Raw genomic sequence first — 17,709 nt, forward strand, 5'->3', positions numbered from 1 at the left:
TTCTTCCTTCTGGATGCTTGCCGCGCGATTGACTCGACTTCTTTTTTCTCGCATTAATAATATCGTCCCTTCACTCGTGCCACACACCGGGGCGCTTGAAATTAAATCTGTGACTGCCGACCGTGTACCTCTTTTCACCGGTGTGATTTCTGGCTGTAACGCTTCGACGCCTCGGAGTTCGCGCTCGAGTTGTGCCGTTCGGAAAGACGGCGACGGTAATATGCGGAAATAAAATCCCCGAAGCGCTGGTATTGGGAGATGTAAAGAGAAGACCCGGCCATTCTTAATTTTTTTTATTGCCAATTTAATAACGTTGCGGTTGTGAGCTTGACACGTGCGTTATTCGTGAGATGAAGACGAACACTACTCGACGTCACAAAGGTGAAAAAACAATATCTCCGCACCACTAAAAGAACTTAACGCTGCACAAATATTGTCCACACCGAAATGCCGTTCTATGGTCCGTAATGCCGATCCAGTGCTTGAGTTTGCTTTCGTCGGGAGTTACTAAAGCTAGGAGCTAAAAGAAAAAGAACCCCGCCGATGGCATTTTTATCTTGTTACTTGTTTGTGTTACTATTTTGGTTGTTGTGTTCTGGCATATGATAAAACGCTACTCACATAGTTCGCAGTCAACGTAGTAAGGTCATCTGTCCTATTTGGCAGGATCAGTAATTTCACTGCAGTACTTCAGCGCTCAATACAAACACGGCAGAAACTTGATACAGCTAGCGCACATGCGTGCATGTTTATTGTATATTGCTACCTGTGGCAGATGCTTGCTTGCGCTTCTTCACATTTTTAAAGGAATGCTGTTACGTATTATCGCAGTTGTAGAAGTTCCTCAGCGTCTCGCCGGCACATAAAAAAATGACGCTTTGCGAGAATCTATAGGTTTGCAACAGCTTATAAGATATCTTAATTTTAAACTAAAGTTATTGTTATTATTATTTGATCTGAAAAATATTTATGAACTAGACAGGAAAGGGAAAGCGAGGAGCAGACTGGCAACTGCCACCGGAAGGGGCACAACGCCTTACTCTTTAGAAAAGAGGGATAAATAGAAACGGAAGACAGGAAGGCGGGCAGGAAAGAGGAAAAAGAAGAGCAAGACGACAAACCTCACAGAATAAAGCAGAACACACACAGTTCAGGTCACGCACTGTAGGACCGGTGACTTCGGGTCATGCTACTACATAATGTTGAAATAGAAGAAAATGTGTGTGAGGTCTTGTAATTTGAAAACAGAAATAACCTACAAACGTGAACTTAAGTTAGTTACTTGAAGAAAAGTAAGGAGGGCGCGATGAGCTTGATCGCGTCGAGAAGCACAACCACTGGGCTACAAACATTCGTCGAGTGTCGTACACCGCAGGCCAAGGAGATTATAGGGTCCCTCACTAGCAACTTACGCCGCGCACTCAAAAGGGGAACTCTAATATAACGTGCGGACGTGTCTCGCAGCAACTGCAAGACGTACACGATAGACTGACCACGCGTCCTTGTCTGTATATACGTTCGTGCGCGTTTACACAGCCAGCCTTCAGCTTAAGTAGTTGTGCCCCACCGCGACGAGGCAAGCCTCGACCGCAAACACGGGGCGGGAACGTTCCATTTTCGACACGCTGGTTTGGGTGCTGCTTGAGTAGGTGGCGATGAATCAGCAGACGAGCGTCATCAAGCTTGCCAAAAATTTTAGGGCAGGCACAATCGTTATCAGCGCAAGTTGAAGCCAACCGATCAGCCTCTTCATTTGCGCTGATCCCTACGGTCCACTGGGCAACAAGAGATACCCCACGGGATGAAATTTTGTTGGCAGAGTCAGTAATGCTGCGCACAACTGGGCAATCAATCTGACTGCGTTGTAACCTGCTAAGGGCAGCGCGGGAGTCCGTAAAGATGGCAATCTTCGACGTGGTTAACTACTCTTGCACGTATTTCAGTGCAACATTAATCGCTGCTAGATGCGCACTTGTTGACGAAGTTAGATGAGGTTTTTGAAAGATACGTCCTACTTGAGTCGAAGAGAAGAAGAAAGCTGCAGAGGTGCCTTTTCTGTCACTGTGTACAGATGCATCCGTGCGTACTCGAAGATAATTTGGAAATCTTTCGAACACGTGTGACTGAGTTAATAGGAATATTGCCGAAACAGGCATGTTGAAATGCCGGACCTGGCGTCATCGACAATAATGTGACGCACCAAACTGAGTGAACTCTGCTGATGTGTCCTAATAGAGCAATAATGATATTGCTCGTAAAAAAATAAATATGAATAAACATAACTTTTTACCTTTGGGAGCCGAACACGTATCCTCCGTATTTCGCGACACGGTGCTTTACGAACGAACTACGCTGCGCGGTTTCGCAGTCCTGCCGTCTATCTTCCTCGGAATTCGTGGGCGGCTGTAGTACAGCTGAGATTGGGCCCTCGGGAGTGCGAGCAAACGTTGCTCACAGAAAAGTATTGCGCAGTTATTATAGTAAATAATTTAGATTGCTTGAACGCTCGTTGGAGGTATCGTTTTTGAGGGTTTTATTTATTTATTTATTTATTTATTTATTTATTTATTTATTTATTTATTTATTTATTTATTTATGTATGTATGTATGTATGTATGTATGTATGTATTTATTTATTTATTTATTTATTTATTTATTTATTTATTTATTTATTTATTTATTTATTTATCATCCTCCCGTAAGCAAGCAAGAAATGCAATGACTCATAGACCCATAAGGTTCATGGCTACCCACTTTGCGTGAATGAGCGGCGATAACACCACCTCTCTTGTCGTCGGCGATTCCCATGTGGATGTGTCGGCATACCGGAAAGGAAGCGGTTTGCGCGTTCCGTGTTGCAGACATATCCGTTGCGATGCCACGCGGATCCGGCCCAGGCGACCACCCAGCGGCGTACGCGCATCGATTCAACATTATCGAGGAATGTGATTGCAGGTGCGAGTGAAATAATGACCACCGATCAAGACAATAAATCAGCTCTTACCTTCGTTAAAAAATATGTGTCACCTCCGTGTCGTGTGCTAAACAGCTTCGCTGGTCAACCACCTTCACTTATTAATTAATTAATTCATTCATTCATTCATTCATTCATTCATTCATTTACGCAGTGCTGCCCAAGCAGGTTTAGAAAATATGTTTTTAAACAGTTTTTCAAAGGAAGTTTAATAAAGAAAGAGGATACAACAGGCCTTTCTATTGACTGTGGGGATACCTTCAGCTTGCACAGTGCTGCAAACGAATTCGGAGACAGAGTAGAGTTTGTCGTCCACACACTGTTCTATCGGTCTAAACTGATTTCACTGTTGAGCATCTTGAAGGGGCAGCGCAATATGACGAAGACGGAAGGCAGGAACACACCGGACAGCGCGTGTGTTCTGTCTGTCTTCTGTCTTCGTCATATTGCGCGGCCCCTTCAAGATGTTCAACCAGCACCAACTTGCCCAAATGTCGATCCTTCTGCAGTGATTTCACTGCCTCTCCCTGGCGTCTTCCTAAGCACACACACCCATATATTTTTTTTTTTTTTCTGCGCAGTGGAGCCGGACGGCATGGCCGAGGACGCCGATCAGGTGGATGCCTCGGCGGCCGCCTCGGCCGACTGCCCGCCGCCAGCCGCCCACGGAGACGGCGGACTGCCTCCCTCCTCTTCGGCCACCGCCGACCACGACTCCTCCTCCTCGGCGGCGGCGCACAGAGCTCTGAGCGGCCACGTGAAGCTTCTGCGGCCCGTCACGGTGCAGGCGTCGGTGGTGCCCGAGTCCCCCCCTTCGTCGCCCAACCTGGACGACGATGCGCCCCCGCTGCAGATCGACGAGGACGCCCCGACACCGCCCAGCCCGTCGCCGCCGACCTCGCCGCACCCGCCGCGCCTCGTCCGAGTCATTTCGTGCCCCTCCGTGCAACCGGCCAGCCCACGTCCTTCCAGCGACCTGGTCGCCACCGGACATCACGTCGAGGCTCCGTGTGGTGGCAGTGCGTGGAGGTAAGGTCCGCCTAGAGGCTTCCGCAGCCAGGACAGTAAGGAACTTCCACTTCACTAAGGAGCTGGAGTTCAAATCTTTGGGAGCGTTAACTGGCCAGCGAGAGACATTCACCATATATATATATATAGTAAACAATCAGGGTCGAGATGGCGACGGGGTCGTTACAGGCATAAGCGATATATCGATATATTTTATTTACAGAACGAGAGGTCGACTTGTGCTGGTGTGCTCTAGCCTGCTAGTCTGCAGTGGGCAAGGAGGCAAGGAAGCAAAAGTGTTGAGATGAATGATGAGGAGGAGACTGTAAAGTTGCAGGCGTAACCAATTTTTAAGCATACAGATGGAGGTTTTAATGAAGCGAAGGAAATAAGAAGTAGAGGTAGACGGAATGTTAGATTACAATAGATATAGTAACACTCGATTAGCTCAAACATACGAGGCGACTATTTGTCGCAGGTCCCTTTCAAAAGGCATGCCATCAGGAATCATCATCAATAATCTTCTATCATGGTCAGCTTTTGAAGGTTGTAGCTGTCGTTAGCTTTTAGCGGCAGTGTAATCAGAACTGCCCACTAGCAAAGCTACATATGAGGCTGGTTGTTGATGCTTCATTCATGGTGATACGTTAAAAGTGGGGGATAGCTCATACCTGTACGGATAAATACGCGATATATGTCACAAAAGGGGGAAAATGAAAAAAAAAATATCAATATTGCAAGAATAAACACTTGTTAGTCGGCGCTTCATCTCGTCTGTGTCGTTTTACGTCCACTAGTTGCGCTTGTGCATGTCTCTTAGTGCCACAATATATTGTGGCACTAAGAGACATGGACAAGTGCATGGACAGCGCAAACATATATGTACCGTTTGGCATGAAAGGCACTCACCACAGTCTTGTCGAGTGGTTAGCGGTCCAAGGCAATGAGAACTGCCAACGCTAGCTTGGAGCGATGACGCGCCAGGCTAGGATCGGTAATCCGTAGCAGCGACCGAGAATTTAAAAAAATCAGTGCCATCGTCTCTATTGGCTTCTATCGTCTCTCGCTGGCTTCTATCGTGTCCTCGCGCTCCACAGGCTTTTACCTGCCTTGTAAAGCGATGGCCGTAATTGAAATTAGTCACTTAGATTGGGGCATATCGAGTCTAACTGGCGTAGTAGATACTTGAAGAAGAAGTTAGCATTACGAGTTCCGTACGAACGACGACGTGATGGGACACGCTTGGCGCTGTGTCCTGGCGGTCCTTCGTTCCACCTCTTCCCCGTGACGCACTACGTTTACTTCTGGTCATGGATCACCAAGAAGGCCAAGCGACCACACTTTGAAACACATTGCAGTAGCTTGACGTGAAACCATGAAGTTAAAGAAGAAAAAAAACTTGAAGTAATGAATTTTTTTTAAGTACCACTCCTTGGTGATCGAGAAACTCACCCTCACTGCAGTGCATTCAAACAGACACCGAGATCACTCGTTTGGAAAATTTTGATTCCGGTACCGCCGTGGGATGTGACTCGAGAGCAGTGACTGCCTCAGTCCAGAGGTGGCGCTACCGTACATTGAATGTCGTGAACCTGAACCGGCCTGAGCAACTACTTAAGAGGAAAAACGAAATCAGGAAAGAAACCATTTATGATAACTGAAAGGGAAACTCATTACTTTTCGAAGCGAGATCAGGATGCCTTAGAACACGCACCTATAAAGCGAGATATAAGAAGGAACAAGAAACATGTGCTTGCTGCGATAAAGCTAGGGAAACTATGGAGCATGTTTTATTAGAATGTGAAGACGTCTACCCAGCGGACGATTTAGGCACCACTGGCCTCCTTGGAGCCCTTTAGTTCAGCGGGAGCAGTGAAAAAGTAAACATGTCCGCAATAGGCATTAGTAAGAGGTGATTGGAGGATTGGTGGACGAAAAGTAGGGAAACGACAAAAAAACGGAGACCTACAAAAGCAAAGTTAGCAATAGGGGATCAGAAAATTTGGGTGTGGGAGTTCATAGTGTTCTTTTTTTTTATTGTTTAACTTAGGTAGGACATTAGGCAGTATACTAGCAAGAGCCTGGTGGCGCAACCCACCGCCCCATTCCAAAGGGGACGCTCATAACATCCATCCATCCATGTCATGAAACTATCTGCGTCATCATCAACCAACTAGACCAACTGTCTATTCTGGTCACCTTTTCGAGCAGCTGTGGAGTGTCAACTCGAGGGACGCTGCAGAATACAGGGAATAGAATAGCTACGTTTGATCACGGGAAACGGAATGTAAAGGCCGAGATAAAGAGGTCATATACGTGTCCAAGGCATTCAGGAAAGCCCGCGTAAGACGCAGCTTGTTACGTCATACTGATGTGCTCGTGCCGCTGTTTTGCACTGCAGAGACCGCGTCGAAGGCGTCGCCAATGGCGACGAGAACAGCGGCGATCTTCGACAGGAACGTCGCAGATCGGGCGAGCCTCCATCCGACGCGGAGGAAGCCAGGATCCGCGAGTACCTCTGCCGCAGCGACACGGCCGTCATCTACCCGGAGCCTGTAGAGGCTGCCAGCGCTCCAGACGTCGCGGCACAACGACAAGGTACTGTGGAGCTACAACTGCATGATACTTCCCGCTGGTAGCTTCCTCACATTGCTTCCAGTTGTCTACAGGCGCAATTATTATTATTGCTATTATTAGATATGGAAACATACGAGCACATAAAGGAAACAGGGTGGGAGCAAGCTGACAACTGCCACCAAGAGGGGCACTACGCCTGCCTACTCTTTCGGGAGGAGGGAATGAAAAGAGGAGAAAAGGAGAAGAAGATAGGAAACAAAGAAATAGGAAAGAAAATAGGAAATAAACAAAAGACAGAGACACCGACAAAAGAAAGTCGGAACATGGAAAGAATGTCTATAAACGGGAGGCCAAATCAGTTTTTTGCATGAAAGTTAGCAAGGCTCTATGGGGCTGGTCGCGTTGAGCAGCACTCCCTCTCGCAAACAGGCAATCGTCAAGGGTCGTACACTTGAGTCCAATTAGTCCATATTCCTTAATTAGGAGTGCACGTTGTGCGATGAATGCGGGACACTTCAATATAAGCTGTTCAAGTCTCTCACAGGAGCTACAGGACGTACACTGCGGACTGTCCACATGTCCTTGACGATACAAGCATTCGCGCACCAACACAGAGCCAACTCTTAATTTCGCTAACAGTGCTCTAGCATTACGAGGCAAGCCACGACCACGAACACGGGGAGGGAACGCGCCGTTTGCAACGCACTGGTCTGGGGGCTGCTTTATGAGGCGTCGGCGGATTAACACACGGGCGTTGTCAATCATACAAGAAATTTATGGGCAGTCACTCTCGTTGTGAGCACAAGTTGAAGCGAGGCGATCATCCTTTTCAGTTCCAGCAATACCCACGTGCGATGGTATCCACTGGGCAATGAGGGACACCTCACGAGAAGTAATTTTGTGTGCGAACTTTATTATGCTACGTAGAATTAGGCCATTGGCGTCCTTTCTCAACAGCCCGCTAAGGGCAGCATGGGAGTCTGTGAGGATGACGACCTTCGATGTGCTTATTTCCTCCTGTACGTGCTTCAGAGCAATATCAATCGCTGCCAGCTCTGCAGTTGTTGATGAGGATGAGTCCCGCATGAACGAAGAAAACCTGAAAAATACAACGTTGTGTGCGTGTGTACTTTCTTTTCTGAAGAAATATACAAACACAATGCCTTGTTGGGCACGTATTTGACAACAATACCGTAGAAATTTGCGTTTCTTGTAGCAGCTTACAAACTTTTATGCATATTTGTCACGTTCATTGCCATGCTTTCAACACTGCAAGCGATCAGCTGCTATACGGCGAAGCATTTCGTCGGGCTAGCGTCGATTACTTGATGGCGTTATCTGACTTACCTGTTCATTTTTTTCCCTTCTTCTTGAAGAAGACGACAACGAGCGAAAGAGTGCGCTTTTACCTTAGCTTGAAAAATCCGGATGAAAATCGTCTCACGTCCCAGAAGTTAGTCACCCTTGGCCGCATGGTCACGTGCAGCGTTTTCGCGTAGACTGCTTATGAATATTCTCATCTCAACATTCGATTCAGATGTCACTCACGTGTTCGTATATGTAACAAAATAAAGAAAGAAAGCAAAAGCATCTCTGAGCAAGTATGCGGCAAATGTAGAGGGAAAAAAAATTAAGAAAGAAAGGTTGAGCAGGGGAGCCGAACAACTGGGCTTCAACAAATTCCTCTCCTCCAAACCCAAACACCGGGAGCACTCGACTGGCGCAGCGCGCGCACCGATCCTCTCCGCTTCCGGCAAAGCGAACGCCGTTGCTCGTCACCTCGTAAAGCATGACAAGTGGAACGGGCCTGCGTAGTAGGCGGCCGCCATTGCCGTGCACGTGCGCGGTGCAGCAGACCGCGCTCGACTCCCACATCTCTCGACCCCCGCGCTGTGCGCGGCTTTTCTCTGTGCGCGCGCGTGTGCACTAAATCAGGCCCGACTACCGAAATGTGTCGGCGCCGCAAGGCGTGGGAGTGGTGGCTGTGGCCGCAGCATACAGCGGCGGCATTGATGGCGGCGCGAGTCGGCGATGGCCCCAGAAGTGTGCGCACAATAGCTTCGTTTTCGTCACGTGACCGGACGCGCGTGACCGTGGTAGTAAGTAACGAGCGCGGCACGACGGTCGACGAAGACCGTCGAGTAGGTTGCTGTCCAGGCGCTGCTCGGTCTCCACGTGCTTCAGGCGCCGTTATATGAATGTACGCGAAGCGCGCACGGGTTAGTGGCGACGCTGCGTTGCTCATCCGGTCGCTGCTGCCTCTTCTCAACGCGCTCCACGGTCTACGTACAAAAGGTTTTCTGTGAGACCACCCCGAAGATTCACGCGTTCTGGGCGACTCGCGAGAGGAAAGCAGGCGCGCGCGGTGTTCAACGCGCGCGCGCGCACCGCACCGTGCAACGGACGGGGGCGTCTCTCTTCCATCTCCCCTGCCAGAGGTGTAGCCCTCCCCTTTCCCCTCTGTAAAGCGTAGCGCGCCTCGCCCAAAATGCAGCGCTTCCGCTTCCGTTGACTGCGACTTCCGGACCTTTATTATGGCACGCGATGCGCTTTGCTCTCCCCGCGCCGCCGTTGACGTGACGTCGCGACGACTCGCACCGCCGCTTGCGCTCGTTACCTCGCGCATAGAATATGGCACTGCCCCCTCGCTCCTGTCCTTCCAGCACTTGTCGTGGCGTCCTCCGGCGCGCCGATTTATGCCCCTCTTTTGGAGACGCCAGCAGCCAGAATTAATTAGAGCTCCCTCTGAAGTGGGTCCCGGCGCGGGCAAGAGGCACCCCCTCCTGTTGTATGACGGCGTCACCTCGTTTTTACCTTCTCGGAGGAGGAGCACGCCTGCAGCCCGCCAACCTCGTACAACGACCCCCACCCCTCCTCCGCCTCGGCGCTTCCCTTCGCGTTTTCGTCCTCGCAAGTTACTCTCCGTCCTACACTTTAACAGCGTCATGAACCCTGTGGCAAATGGATGGCTAACAAGCGGGCCCCCACAGCGCGCGTCATAGCCTGATAGAACGAATGGAACATAAAGAAGAGAGAGAGAGAGAGAGTTCTGCCGGCGGGAAGTGATTTCAACCCCCCACGCGGCGAAAACTTCTCCCCACGTCCCGTTACCGTCCCGACGTTACAAATCGGAAGATGCTGCGGAGTCTCTACTCGTGGGTCCCCCCACCCTCCCTACTTACCTCTTCTCTCGCTTCTCCCTGTTCCTAACCGGCCCCGTGCGCCCCGAGAACCGTACACTCAGCCATCGTCCCCGGACCTTTTCTTCGGCCTGGCGAACATTAAAAGCGACTTGCACCCCTCCCAGTCTGGCGGACGAACGGGGCTTGCGCTGCCTCTTCTAAAGGACAAGCTCCCCCTTTCCTCCTTCCTCTCATCCCCACTTCTCTTCGTCCGGTCGACGTGCGAGAGCCCACGCGCGCGGCGCGATCGGCGTCAGGCTGACTCAGGAGCGTCGCCACCGCTGCCGCCGGAGCCTTTTCAATCACGGTGGATGATGCTGCTCTCTCCTCCGGATCCGCGCACGGAAGGGAGCGCACGCGTGGCTACGCTGGAGGAAGCGCCTCCGCGATGGAATATGGGGAGCGCTGTGATGGCGCGAGCCGCGCACGGGACCGGGACGCTTCGCGCTCCCTCCAGGAAGGAAGCCACCCAAGGTGCCGCAGCAGAAGCAGCCCGGCAGCGCCCCCCCCCCCCCCTCTCTCTCTCTTTCCCTCTGGCTCCGATGTGAGCTGCTCTTCCACACTGCGTTATCCCGTCCCGGGACGAATTTGCGCCCCCTTTTGTCTGCGAGAAAAGCCGGAGGAAAAGAGGACGGTTTTCGTCCCCGCGCGGCTGTCCTGAATCACACGTCCCGCGCGGTCGGTATACGAGCGGCGTTCGTCTTCCGCCCTGTGTGCTTCTTTGTTTGCTTCGCGCCACGCCCCTGCTTGCGAAGCTGCCGTCGACGCCACTTTTGCTGTGATCCTGCCGGTGCGTGGTGCTTCGCATTCGGTGAACCGTTAGCTAGCACACCGTTTGTGCGCAATTATTAGGGTGATTTTCAACAGTGCGCTGCCAGTGAACAGAAAGGGAAACGAGAAAACTGAGAGAAACAAATAGACACGGTTAAAGGCGCACCGCGTGAACTCCCTCCTCAAAGCCATGCGCCGATTCCGCCATCAAGCTGCCCTCATAAACTTTTGGGGTATGTGGGAAAATACCCATGTTCATATGTAGTTCGTGTGTCAGTTGCCGCGTCATCCACCAGGCGCTCGGACCTGCTAAAACTGCGTCGTCAGTAATTCCTACGGTTCATACCCGGCTTTTAAGCTTGGTCTAACTTAGCAAGCATCTAATTTCGCAGAGCTGTAGTTGTACAGTGATAGGCGATGATGGGTGCCGTCAGCCATCGTTGTCGTAGGTCCTTACTTTTCATACTTGTCATCCTTGTAGCGCCGTCATTGTCTTCAACGTTATTATTCACGTCGTCACTGTCACACCATGACTGTTTTTGGTGGCAGTTAACACGTTCCCGTCAATAGCCATTTGCATTTCTAAAGGAGATTGTTTACTGAAATACTTATGGTCCCTTTCTGCAACCTAGCAGCAAATATTATAAGTTTAGGCCTTCTACATTCGTACAGATTAGTGAAATGTTTCAGTTATAGCAACCGCTACTACTCCTCCTTTTTTTATTTTCGTATTATCACCACAGTCCATAAATTCGTCGTGACCATGTAACTGCAATAACTTGCCTTAATCACAGTTCTTTATTTTAAGCTATTGCTTCTCAGTTCGATGTAGTTCAGATTAACAACATACTCTAGCGATATAAACATAACTAAACGTATATATATATATATATATATATATATATATATATATATATATATATATATATATATATATATATATATATGGAAAGACTGGGAAGATGATGATGGCACTGTAGTCGAAGCTTATGGAGGAAGATGTGAACAGAAACAAGCGAAGGCTTTTTTCGGAGTTCCACGTCTAAAGAGCGCTCGCGTGAATATCCGTGTGTGATTTCTCGGTCACCTGCAAATCCCAGTCGCAGAACAATGTCCCCTAGTATTATTGCAAAGAAGAAAAAAAATCTTGTCAAACGGATGAACGGAGCGAAATTATTTTTATAGCGTACTATGAAGTGCTTCCATTTCAAGTGCGCGACTGCGTCATCACGGGAGGAGCATTTCTTGTCCCTTCAACAACCTTCAAATCTAAGCCTGAGCTTTCGGCGTCCATTTCCTTTCGCATTTATTTTGTTTTATTTATTTTTTTCTTGTGGCATTTTGGTTGACCTAATGCGGGAGCCTGCGTGTTTTTCCAAGCAAATATATCAAGACAGCATTCTGTGTGTGTGTGTGTGCTTTTGTGCAAAGGATCAATAAGATGTGCACTTCGTCTCGCTTCATCAGCGTACTCATTTGGCTCGAGTGAGCGCACGTTCTTAACAGTGATTGTTCCCCGGGCGATCAACTGCACGAACGACGTTTCATTATTTTAGATGGTTCCTGACAGACCCAATTTGGTGAAATTCTTTAATAATCTTAATAGCCTCAGCTTTGATTCTAGTTTACGTTTTCTTTTTTTCATTCACTCGAAGACTACATGTGTCAGGATGCAATCTCGCAAGGACCGATGCGTAGTTCTATTGGCCACTGATTGACACAGTGTAGCAAGCTGCCTGCGAAACTGAGAAACGTTATTTTCCCGGCTCGTTTAATTCTATGGGAACAACACAATATAAGCATTTAACGAGCTAGCGTCGCCGGGCTGCCAGTTGTGGTTCATAATGGTATCCTCCACGACGTGAAAGAGAAACAGCGAGCGTCTTCACTTTTGTAGCACGGTGACCCCTCTTATCAAGTTAGTGAAGTCTATCTGCCCTTCCACTCTCTTTCTCTTTTTATCCCCATTAACCCATCCCCCCGTGCAGGGTAGCCAACCGGAACTACCTCTGGTTAACCTCCCTGCCTTTCTCTGTACTCTCTCTCTCTCTATTTCTCTCTCTCTCTGCTTTGGCATCGCCGTCGCTTTTCTTCAGTCAAAATGTTTTTTTTTTTCTCTTGCGGGTTTGTTCTTCACTATATCTGTTTATTGATGGTAAGCCTTTGAACCATTGCTATTATACGTTGGTGAGACAACTTGTAACTTCCTAATTGCTTTTTTTTTAATTTGCTTTCTACTTTCTTTATTGCATGCGCAAAAAGCCTTTCTCATTCCCCAGAAACACAGGCGGCGTTTTCGCATGTTTTCATTATGTTCAAGTGCGGAGTCGGAGAAACGCTCGATCACCTACTTTCCTACTGGATCACTCACCCGTTCGCTATTTCGTAGGCCCACTCGCTCACTTACCCTTGCCTTCCCTCACTCATTTATCTACACACCTGAGCGCTCAGTAATTCCCCTGCTTCCTGATTCAGTCGTTTTCTCACACATATTCATTCTCACACCAGAACCTTGAGCTACTTATTTAACTACATGCTCTCGCATTGGCTGGCTCATTCATAAGGTGACATAATAGGCCTCAATCGTTCACTTACACACCAGCACGTTACATCGCTTGAGCACTCATGATCGTATTCACCCATGTAATCACACAATGCAACGCTCGCTCCCTCCTTTACCTACTCATTCCGCTGCGTCGCTTATGCATTCACTACTGACTGACCCATTTTCCCACATAAAAGAATGGCAGTTCGTTCGCACTCACTCGATATATCACTAACTCAAACACAACATAATTATTGGCTCAATCTTTACCTATACGCTCGCTCATTCACCCACGCATTCAGTCGTTCTGTCACTCGCTCACACGGTCATGCATTCACGTATTCATTCACCAACGTACCAGAACTATCATTCACCACTCACTTCCTCTTTTCATACAATGCTCCTCAAATACCGACTCACTCACTCACTCACTCACTCACTCACTCACTCACTCACTCACTCACTCACTCACTCACTCACTCACTCACTCACTCACTCACTCACTCACTCACTCACTCACTCACTCACTCACTCACTCACTCGCTCGCTCGCTCGTCAGCTCTCTCCCTTACAGTACAAAATACTTACGAGCGATTACTTCTCTTTTATTTATTTCCTTTTTCGTAACCATTGGCAGCTTTACTTCTTCCCTGAAGCAAACAAAACAAAATCCATGTAGCGCTTTCCTTTTCAACTTGCTTGTATTTCAAAATTTCCACGCTCCAATGCATGAACACCGGCGGCCAAAGTTTTGCGCTTACAGACGCCTTGTTTTCTGTGTTCCCCCGCACCGGGCAGCCCCGTCGGTATTGTGGCGTGCGCTTTAGCTTTAAAGGCAGGGCGCTACGTGTCCGGCATGCAAATCTGTCGACTTTATTAGGCGAGCGACAAAAGCCTTCCCTTTTCTTCAACCCCTGATAAAGGGGATCTCAGGCAGTGGGCGGAGATAGAGAACGAGGGGGGGTCGGAGAAAGTTTAATTGGGAAGCGTGCCCAGCCTCTCGGCTCGCCTCTGCAGCCGTATGCAAGGAGCGCAGTTCTAGCGGCTTGAATGCAGGAGGGGGGGGGGGGGGGGGAGGACGGCTGCGTTCCTTGTTAGCATCCTCCACCACAACTCGCTTTTCCCTGCACTTGCTCGGCGGGGGTTCCGCCAATGTCCTGCATCCCTGAGAGTAAGACCGGCCGACCACCACCACCACCGCCAACATAGCGGAGGCAATGGTCCTAAGCCTTGCTCGTGGGTAGAGAGAGCCCTGGCTGGGGGCCTCGCGTATGCGCAGCGGCGCGACTTAAGCGATTGTCGCGGGCGGCAATGTGGCGCCGCCGAGTCGTGTTAGAGCGTACGCGCGCGCGAGCGGCGACCGTTTACAACCAGCTCGTCGTTTAATGCACGTCCAATCAGCGCCGCCGTCGACTGGCGGGTCGTCCCGAGTTTCCTCGGACTGGGGAGTACACAGTCCCTTCGGAAGCGGCTGTCCTAACGCGTCACACCGGGCCCTTTCGGCTGCGCGCAAGGCCTCGCTCGTTTTTGCACGTGGTGGGAAACTTGGACGACTGTATAGTTAGCGAGGCGAGGTTTCTCCGCGTGTACATGATGTCCGACTTCCGCCGTTTGTACACGAGTATTTTGGCCGCTGTTACTATGCTCACTGCTCAAGACAGTTCGTTGGAATATGATGCGAGGCTTCGCAGAACGAGCCGTTCATGCCACTAAATTGGCGAGCTGTATAAGTATAATAACAATGCCATGGTTACCAAATAAATTATCGTAAAATGTAAAGCTTGCTGACATGTATTGCTAGTTACCCTTTATAGGAGCGTACCCGGCGCTTGTGCAGGGAATTTCTTCCAGTGTGTAGAATTTACCGTGTGTTTCCTTGACTTGTGCAAAATAAATGGGAGGTAACAACCGGAAAGACTACCGGAAACAAAGTCGTCTAATGTGGCGCATTTTGGTTCAGGTTGCGCTCGAGCAAAGCTACCTGGCGCTTCCTCATTCTTTTGTGCAACTTCAACCATCCAACACAATTCCGAGTGAGGTCGGGCTCAGTAAGTGTAACTACACAAGCAACCAGTATTGTATGATTGTAGTATTGTCAGATTGGTAGTTATAGTGAAGAATAAGTGCAGCGCAGTTAGCGTACTGCTTAGGCGAAGAGAAATAATGAATGTTCATAAGCACACGACCTATATACTGACGCAGTCCACACGGACATGAAGTTTCATAACTGTACTATATATATATACATATATATATATATATATATATATATATATATATATATATATATATATATATATATATATATACATATATATATATATATATATATATATATATATATATATATATATATATATATATATATATATATATATATATATATATATATATATATATATATATATATATATATATAACCGGCAATCAAGGTCATTATGTTAGGCCAACGTTCCATCGAACACGTGTTGTGTTTTTATGAGTCAAACGTGACGTTACGTTCGTAGCAATTTCTACAAAGGAAACGAACGGGTTGATGTCTGATTTTCCCTTTATTCATTACTTATCTTCACCTTGCGGGTTTTCCTCAGAACTACTGCGTCAAACACTTGCCTTTGCTTCGTGTTGTTGACAAATTCGATTTCGCGCTGCCATCTGCTAGCCGCCTGGTTAGCTCAGATGGTACAGTGGCTGCCCCGGAATGGCGGTGGTCCCGGGTTCGAGTCCCGAACCAGGACGAATTTTTCTTCATCTATGAGGCTTTTCTTTCGAGGAACCCGTTTGGGTTTCCTTTGTAGTAATTTGTACGAACGGGTGGATGTCTCATTTTTCCTTTATTCAATAGTTAAACTGGCTACATAGCCGACCATGCTTCGAGACAAATATTCTTCGACTATGGCGCCCACGCGTCGCAGGCTTGCAAAACAGCGTGAGCGTTACTTCAGTTTATGAAATCGACTGGGCTCAACAACCGATTGTACGCGTCGAACGGCTAATGCATCCCTCCCTATCCTTCCTTCTCTCTCATTTCTTCATTTTCGTCCGTTAAACCCTTTCCCCATGCGTCGGGTAGGAACCCAGACGCACGTTAGGTTGATGTCCCTACGTTTCCTCCATCTCTCTCTCTGCCTGCATAAACGTTAATACCGTTTTCGATCGTTACAGTGGTAGTGCAGTACTTGGAAACCTCTCTTTTCATTTTTGGCAGACACACGCGACGCTAACGCGCCGCTATACGTTCTTTAGGGCATCATCCCCGAAATAAGACCACTGGTGACGGGTTGCCACTGATGGCCTAATGAAAAGTGGTCAGTACCACACGAGAGAAACTTGGTAACGAGAGTACAGTTAAGCCACGAACTCTCTCAGGCCGACCAAGACAAATAAAGAAAGCGAGTTGCATGATAACCAACCACACTGAGAGATAGAGAAAAACAACAACAAAACATTCTCGCGTGCGTAACAGTCGAACGTGCAGTTGGCAGTCTGGGAGTCATCGCGAGCGCCTATACCAGCAATTGGAAGCAGGGAGGGTATGGTCGGACATAAAGAGGCCGTGCCGAAAAGGTCGGGTCTTTCCTGCTTCGGGAGCTGTATAAATTGCACCGTCGCAAACGAATGCGACGCCTGGGTGGCGACCGGGCAAAATATACGTTTGCGTAGCTTCGAAAGCAGCGTTGCTGAAAGGGAGGTACGTGGCAACGAGAGGAAGGCAGGGTAACACTGCTTTCGGAGGCGAGCGGTGGAGAGGAAAGGGTGTGGATGACAAGATTCAGTGTCATCTTCCTCTGCTTCGTCCTCCCGCAAGCAATCGGGACGTGCGGACGGCTAGCGCCCTCATAAAACGGCGGGCTCCGGAGACGTGAGGTGCGGCTCTAACGGCACCACTATCGTACGGGGACCCGACCTCCGAAGGAAGGTCTTCTCCCGCCCAGTGAGACGTCCATCTCTGTTGGGGGAGGTCACAGGACGCGGTCGCCTCACCGCCTGCTGCTGCGGGCGTCGCATCGCGATGATGACGGGATATGCGGTGCACAGGAGTTCGTGGGAGTGTGATGAGAGGAAGGAGGGGGACGCCACTAAAAGTCCGCTCGCGCCTGTAGCCGCCACCGTTGGCCTTCTCTCGCGGGCTTACGGGTCGGATGGTTGCGCTGCAAGATGCGGAGTGGCAGTCCCGCAGACTGTAGTTTCTTATAGTTTTCACTTCTCGCGTATGAAGCCTACATTACTGGAGACAATGGATAGAAAAAGTGCGTCATTGTAGTTTTTACTGAGGCGCGGCGCTTGTAAAGCGTTTTACACATACAATACCTGAGCTTGGGCGCCTCCTTTAGGGACAGTGCCCGCGTGCCTGCGTGCCTACGTGTCGAGTACGCGATGTCTACAGCAGGTTGAAATTGTCCTAAGTATTACTATAGATGACGTACATATTGGAAAAAGAGTTAGAGATTCTTTTAGCAGTCCCATCAACTGCCGTTCGTGCACTTCAGTATTAGGCTCCGTGTTAGCAAAAAGCTCTTACCTACAGTTGTTACTAAGAGCATTTTCCACCCAATACTGACGCTGGGCGCATCATTAGTGATCGCGGCCAACCAATGACAAGAAAGCACTCACAAACGACAAGCTTTGTGAATTCAGCCCCAGGTTACTTC

At 48.9% G+C, this 17,709-nt stretch overlaps 1 protein-coding gene across 2 annotated transcripts in view; it reads left to right on the forward strand.

The window, feature by feature from the left end:
- Positions 1-3,586: 3,586 nt before the first annotated feature.
- Positions 3,587-17,709, forward strand: part of zfh1 (Zn finger homeodomain 1) — a 211,946-nt gene continuing 197,823 nt past the window's right edge. For both annotated transcript variants that reach the window (XM_075692290.1, XM_075692292.1), the window contains exons 1-2: positions 3,587-4,003; positions 6,384-6,580. The gene's annotated coding sequence lies outside the window, so the exon portion shown is untranslated. The remainder of the gene's footprint in view (positions 4,004-6,383; positions 6,581-17,709) is intronic.

Source organism: Dermacentor variabilis, chromosome 5 (assembly GCF_050947875.1).
Source record: "Dermacentor variabilis isolate Ectoservices chromosome 5, ASM5094787v1, whole genome shotgun sequence".
Taxonomy (NCBI): Eukaryota; Metazoa; Arthropoda; class Arachnida; order Ixodida; family Ixodidae; genus Dermacentor; species Dermacentor variabilis.